This window comes from Oncorhynchus keta, chromosome 2 (assembly GCF_023373465.1).
Source record: "Oncorhynchus keta strain PuntledgeMale-10-30-2019 chromosome 2, Oket_V2, whole genome shotgun sequence".
Lineage (NCBI taxonomy): Eukaryota > Metazoa > Chordata > Actinopteri > Salmoniformes > Salmonidae > Oncorhynchus > Oncorhynchus keta.
Window position 1 is genome coordinate 32818031 of NC_068422.1, and position 7218 is coordinate 32825248.

The 7218-nt window shown below is 38.7% G+C and overlaps 1 protein-coding gene across 1 annotated transcript in view; it reads right to left on the reverse strand.

Annotated features, from left to right (window-relative positions):
- LOC118399510 (GDNF family receptor alpha-1-like) overlaps nt 1–6831 on the reverse strand; it is a 131329-nt gene extending 124498 nt beyond the window's left edge. The window contains exons 1-2 of the mRNA XM_052475420.1: nt 6717–6831; nt 5409–5494 (exon numbers count right to left, since the gene is read on the reverse strand). The gene's annotated coding sequence lies outside the window, so the exon portion shown is untranslated. The remainder of the gene's footprint in view (nt 1–5408; nt 5495–6716) is intronic.
- Between the last annotated feature and the right edge of the window lie 387 nt (nt 6832–7218).

The following is a 7218-nucleotide window of genomic DNA, read 5'->3' on the forward strand; positions in this document are numbered from 1 at the left end:
AAGAGTCCTATTTTTTTGGCCCTTCATGTAGTAAAATTTGATGCAAATCTTTCCACAATGCATTGGAAGAGGTGGGCTGGGAGTGATAGGCCCTAGTTCTCTTCAGGTAGCCAAACAACAAAACTAGACTACTTAATTAGGAACATGCCAAATAGTGATGCTTCTGCAGTGATATTCAAATGTAGGCGTTTTTTCTCTCCTTGCATTATAAGCTACAACTTTAAAAGTGGATTTCTGTTTTCTCATTGAAAATACTTTGTTAGTTTAGCATTTAGTTTAAAAGCTCTATCTTTTGATTTATGAATATGGCGGCACCGGGGACTTGGATCATGTTAAGTTTTGTAGGTATGTTTACGTTTTGTAGGCTAGGCTACCTATTTAATTATGTACGGTATATTCAGAAAGTATTCAGACCCCTTGGCTTTTTCACCCCCAAAAATATGTTACAGCCTTATTCTAAAATGGATTAAATAGTTTTTCTCCTCAATCTAGTTTCTCCTCCCCTCAATCTACACACAATACCACATAATGACAAAACAAAAGAAGGTTTTTAGATTTTTCTTTGCAAATGAACAGTATACTGTACACATATATATATATATGAAGAAATATTCCATTTACAGTTGAAGTCAGAAGTTTACATGCACTTAGGTTGGAGTCATTAAAACTCGTTTTTCAACCACTCCACAAATTTCTTGTAAACAAACTATAGTATTGGCAAGTCGGATAGGACATCTACTTTGTGCATGACACAATAAACTTTTCAAACAATTGTTTACAGACATATAATTTCACTTATAATTCACTGTATCACAATTCCAGTGGGTCACTGTGCCTTTAAACAGCTTAGAAAATTAACTTAGAAAATTCCAGATAATCACCTTAGAAAATTCCAGAACATGGCTTTAGAAGCTTCTGATTAATGGTTAATTTACATGATTTGAGTCAATTGGAGGTGTACCTGTAGATGTATTTCAAGGCCTACCTTCAAACTCAGTGCCTCTTTGCTTGACATCATGGGAAATCAAAAGAAATCAACCAAGACCTCCGAAAAACAATTGGAGACCTCCACAAGTCTGCTTCATCCTTGGGAGCAATTTCCAAATGCCTGAAGGTACCGCGTTCATCTGTACAAACAATAGGACGCAAATATAAACACCATGGGACCACGCAGCCGTCATACCGCTCAAGAAGGAGAAGCATTCTGTCTCCTCGTATTTTGGTGCGAAAAGTGCAAATCAATCCCAGAACAACATCAATGGATCTTGTGAAGATGCTGGAGGAAACAGGTACAAAAGTATCTATTTCCACAGTAAATTGAGTCCTATATCGACATAACCTGAAAGGCTGCTCAGCAAGGAAGGAGCGATTGCTCCAAAACCGCCATAAAAAAGCCAGACTACTGTTTTCAACTGCACATGTGGACAAAGATTGTACTTTTTGGAGAAATGTCCTCTGGTCTAATGAAACAAAAATAGAACTGTTTGGCCATAATGACCTTTGTCATGTTTGGAGGAAAAAGGGGGAGGCTTGCAAGCCAAAGAACACCATCCCAACTGTGAAGAACGGGGGTGGCAGCATCATGTTGTGGGGTGCTTTGCTGCAGGAGGGACCGGTGCACATCACAAAATAGATGGCATCATGAGGGAGGGAAATTATATGGATATATTGAAGAAACATCTCAAGACATCAGTCAGGAAGTAAAAGCTTGGTCGCAAATGGGTCTTCCAAATGGACAATGACCCCAAGCATAATTCCAAAGTTGTGGCAAATTGCCTTATTAAGGACAACAAAGTCAATGTATTGGAGTGGCCATCACAAAGCCATGACCTCAATCTTATAGAAAATTGAAAGCTGAAAGGAGCAAGGAGGCCTACAAACCTGACTCAATTAGGAGGAATGGGCTAAAATTAAACTTATTGTGGAAAGCTTGTGGAAAGGCTACCCGAAACATTTGACCCAAGTAAAACAATTTAAAGGCAATGCTACCAAATACTAATTGAGTGTATGTAAATGTCTGACCCGCTGAGAACGTGATGAAAGAAATAGAAGCTGAAATTAATCATTCTCTCTACTATTATTCTGACATTTCACATTCCTAAAATAAAGTGGTGATCCTAACTGACCTAAGACAGGGGTTTTTAACTAGGATTAAATGTCAGGAATTGTGAAAAACTTGTATTTGGCTAAGCTGTACGTAAACCTCCGACTTCAACTCTACATAAGTATTCAGACCCTTTACTCAGTACTTTGTCGAAGCACCTTTGGCAGCGATTACAGCCTCAAGTCTTCTTGGGTACTATATGACGCTACAAGCTTGGCACATCTGTATTTGGGAAGTTTCACCCATTCTTCTCTGCAGATCCTCTCAAGCTGTGTCAGGTTAGATGGGGAGTGTCACTGCACAGCTATTTTCAGGTCTCTACAGAGATGTTTTGGTTCAAGTCCAGGCTCTGGCTGGGCCCCTCAAGGACATTGAGACTTGTCCCAAAGCCACTCCTGCATTATCTTGGCTGTGTGCTTAGGAATGTCGGAATGTGAACCTTCACCACAATCTGAAGTCCTGAGCGCTCTAGAGCAGGTTTTCATCAAGGATCTCTCTGTACTTTGCTCCGTTCATCTTTCCTCAATCCTGACTAGTCTCCCAGTCCCTGCCGCTGAAAAATCATCCCCACAGCATGAAGCTGCCACCACCATGCTTCACTGTAGGGATGGTGCCAGTTTTCCTCCAGATGCAATGCTTGGCATTCAGGCCAAAGAGTTCAATCTTGGTTTCATCGGTGCCTTTTGGAAAACTCCAATGGGGTTGTCATGTGCCTTTTACTGAGGAGTGGATTCATTCTTGCCACTCTTCCATAAAGGCCTGATTGGTGGAGTGCTGCAGAGATGGTTGTCCTTCTGGAAGTTTCTCCCATCTCCACAGAGGAACTCTGGAGCTCTGTCAGAGTGACCATTGGGTTCTTGGTCACCTCCCTGACCAAGGCACTTTCCCCCCGATTGCTCAGTTTGTCCGGGCGGCCAGCTCTTGGAAAAGTCTTGGTGGTTCCAAACTTCTTTAATTAAAAAATTGCCAACCTTCAATGCTGCAGAAATTATTTGATGGCCTTCCCCAGATCTGTTCCTTGACACATTCCTGTCTCGTAGCTCTACGGACAATTCGTTCGACCTCATGGCTTGGTTTTTGCTCTGACATAACTGTCAACATGTGTGCCTTTCCAAATCATGTCCAATCAATTTAATTCAATCAAGTTGTAGAAAATTCTCAAGGATGAACAATGGAAACAGGATGCATCTGAGCTCAACTTTGTGTCTCATAGTAAAGGGTCTGAAAATTATGCAAATAAGATATGTCTATTTTTTAAATATTTAATACATTTGCACAATATTCAATAAACCTGTAAGGTATTGTGTGTAGATTGATGAGGCATTGTTTTTATTTAATCAAATTTAGAATAAGGCTGTAACGTAACAAAATGTGGGAAAAGGGAAGTGGTCTGAATACAGTATGTTGAAATTAAATTAAATTATTTGTTTCTGTCTTTAGTCCTTTTTAAATGTGGTCGATGGGCTATATGGGAAACGGCATTGTGCTTATGTAATAGTCTGCCTGTAACCAGCCTGGGTAGGCCTATAACTCCATTCCTATTCTATTCAGAGTTTAGAGAAATTGGAAATGAGCTATTATCAGGTTGATGAATGCCTTTTGAATTTTGAAAAATCCATCCGAACTCGGCCCCGCCCCACCTACCCAGCCAGTCAGCCACTGTGGCATACTGCATACCTTTTACTAAAATATATGTGCTAAATAGTATGCGTCGATGAGTACATAGTATGCAGTTTAAGTATCCGGACACTGCCACAGTACTTTCAAGCTCTCTTTAACTGTTCCCCTCACAAAGGATAAATGCTTTATTTTTATGTTTTGACTTTAACACTCATAGGAACCAATTGTCCTGAATGCCATGCATTTTAGACAGTATTTTTTTTAATGCTTTCCACAAGCACAATTAACCTTCATAATTTCCTATATAATTTGAAGCCAGGTAGTATGTACAGTGGGGGAAAAAAGTATTTAGTCAGCCACCAATTGTGCTGTAACAGTTTTCTTCCTGGGAAGGAGAGGAGGACCAAAATGCAGCGTGGTTATGGTTGAACATCTTTAATAAAGATGATAACGTGAACAATTTACACATACAAAATAAGGAACCGTCTCATTCTGTTAATGGTTCTTTTTAAGAAGCGTTGAATGACCGTGCACCCAACCTGCCTCTAGGGCACTCTTCAGACCAGGATGTGTAAATAAAGCAGCATTACTCCAATCCCATTAATTAAGACTTTGATATGTTGCCCGTATTATTCGGTCAAAAGAAGAACAAAGCTCCAATTCACATGTGAAGAGCTTAATGAAAAGGATGGATCGCAACAGAATCTGTCACAGGGAGGCAGTGTTTGCCTCCCCCTGCTTTAAAATCATACGTGGGGGAAGCATGTTCTGTTCCTCTGTCCTCACAAATCTCCTTCATTACTGACGTCCTCATTAGTCCACAGGATGTGCTGAGGATGGGGGTTTTGGGGGAACTACACTCACTGTTATGATAATTCCTCCTGGGGGTGTTCATTAATCATTCTTCAAACGCTGGCCCAAACTGAGTTTTTACTCACCTATTGATTGTTTGAAATTGAATGCATGTCAATTTAATGAGTGCTGTCTTTTAAAAGTGTAGGTATGCAAGCCAATCTCTATTTCCAATATGCTGGCGCGGACAACATTTGGTTGTAGTATCTGTCAGACAATGTTTTATGCTAAACTTAATGTACGTGTGTAATGAGAAACTAGCTTTTCATAGGCTTAACATTCCAAATGTGTCTTAGACTAAAAAAGGATCTGGAGATGCACAAAGAAGGAGAGCTGAAGCTGCTGTGAGAAGCCCGAAGCTTTGAATCCTGTTCCTGCAATCGGTAATCATGTATGAGATATTCAAATCTATGAGCCTCAAATTAAGTAAATTGCTTTAATTGTAGCAGACCATTTATATTGCAGAAACTGTCTCAGAAGAATCCCAATACTCATGGAATTTCACACAGTGTCGAAATACCAGCAAAGCTTTACAAACCTTTAGACAGAACAAAAAAACATAATGCTTGTGTATATTACTATTTTTCTATTTGAAAATCTTCACAGTTCTCGTCAAAGTACTAATTTTCTGTTTACTGTCAGCTCATTGAAGATCTTGGCTTTACCCACTAAACATGTTGTTACCAAGATATGATAGGATTTTAGCCATATATTAGCTATTGAGACACGGGATGATATTTTTTATGTGATAGAGAGAACAAGAGCAAATCCCATTCATTTGTTTAACCAACCCATGTTAACTTCTGACCCCTGAAAATGATTGGAAACTGACCTCTAGTGGAAATGATTGTAGTTGCAGTATCATATTGTACAGTCAATCTGACTGAACTGGGCTGTACATTAATATCTTCATATGCACTATGAAAAGAATGAGAAAGAAGCAACAAATCAGTTAGAATCAGAGAACAGGAATAACCAAAAACATATTTAGTAGAGTTACTGTACTCCACTGTAATGTGGACTTTTATGTTTGTTTTTCCCTGAAAATACAAATTAATCAGATGACTGTCTCGGCCTAAATTATGGAAGATACTCTGAAAATATAGTTTTACCAAGCTACCAATTACTGGAAGAAGTTAAGCTACACTAAAGATACCCTTAAGAAAACAATTGTTTACTTAACTAAAGTTACTTTGAAAAAGCAGTTCACTACATTCAAACTACTTTGTGATAAGTTATAATATCTAAATCTGAAATGTCATAGACAAAATTACAGGAACAGTTCAATCTGGAGTCATATGTTAACAGAATGTGTAATTTAGCCTTTTAAACACAACAACTATGCTTCAAGTGAGAATTAGGCAGGTCTGATGCCAAAAAAGAAAGGCAATTCTTGCCTACTTCACATATATTTTATCTTTGCAAGAAAAGTAGGATGTAGGTTCCAGTGGTTAGCTACACCACTATATGGCACAAAAAGTAATTAACTACTGAAATCATGACCTAGGTTGGACTTTAGTTCAACTACCACCAAGCTACTGCAAAATGTAGTTAAACTACTAGTTGAACTACATGTAGTTCACTACTCCCCAACACTGAGTGTACATGTATATGTTTTTGATTTGATGTTGGTCAATGGTCTCTGTTTCCAGTTGCAGAAGTAGTTTTCAACTTCAAAGTAGCCAGATCAGAGGAATGAATTACTAATGTCAGTGATATTCCTTGAGGTTTCGTATTTTGAATTTCTTGGAAATATAGTAGGAGTTACGTTTACACCTACAAAATCCCAACATGATCCCTTTCTATAATTGTATTAAATGGTCATAAATGTCCCTGAAGAGCGAATTCCATTAAAACTGTAATATGTTTGCAGAGATTGCTAGTTGTATTCTTTGCTGCCCTCTAGAGGCCATTTGACACCACATTAAAAACAAATTGTGCGTAACATTTTAGAGAAATAGACAGAAACAGAAATACACCAACACTCAATAATTACTTACGTAATACATTTAGAAAGACACAAAGTAAAGCCAATGTAATTATGGGTTACACTAAAAGAGACCCTTTGCTCTGCCATAGCTTATTTGTCAGCAACAAACTCTTATTGTACACAGATCTGTGTTTTGCTCAGGACTCTTACCTGTTTTTTGATGTTTCTCTAGAATGACTGTCAGAGTTTGTAGGGAGTTAATCACAACAGCAGTCTGGTTGTTGCTCCACTGGCTAGTAATATTTTTAGCACATTGTGCTGCCTTCTGTTGACAGATAGTGGAAAGAGATGTCATACATCTGTTTGAAACCTGAGTACCAAAACATGTCAACTTCAAGTTAGATTTAGCCAGAGCAACTGATCAGCATTGCATTATTGGTAAAAGTTGACCACAGATTTAACAGTTTCTAGACAAATTTCAGTGATGAAGTTATCCATACTGCAAGCTGAGTAGAGAGCTGTTTAAACATCAAGGTGGTTGAGGAGCAGCTATTGCTCCCAACATCTTGGTCCTGAGCAACAGCACATGAGAGGAGAGCTGGCAGACACAAAAAACATTCTGAATCACACAACAGTCTCAACCTTGTCTCTGCCAATGTGTAGTTGTTCTTCTGATTGAAGAATTAGTGCGATGATGTGACAGGTTGATACG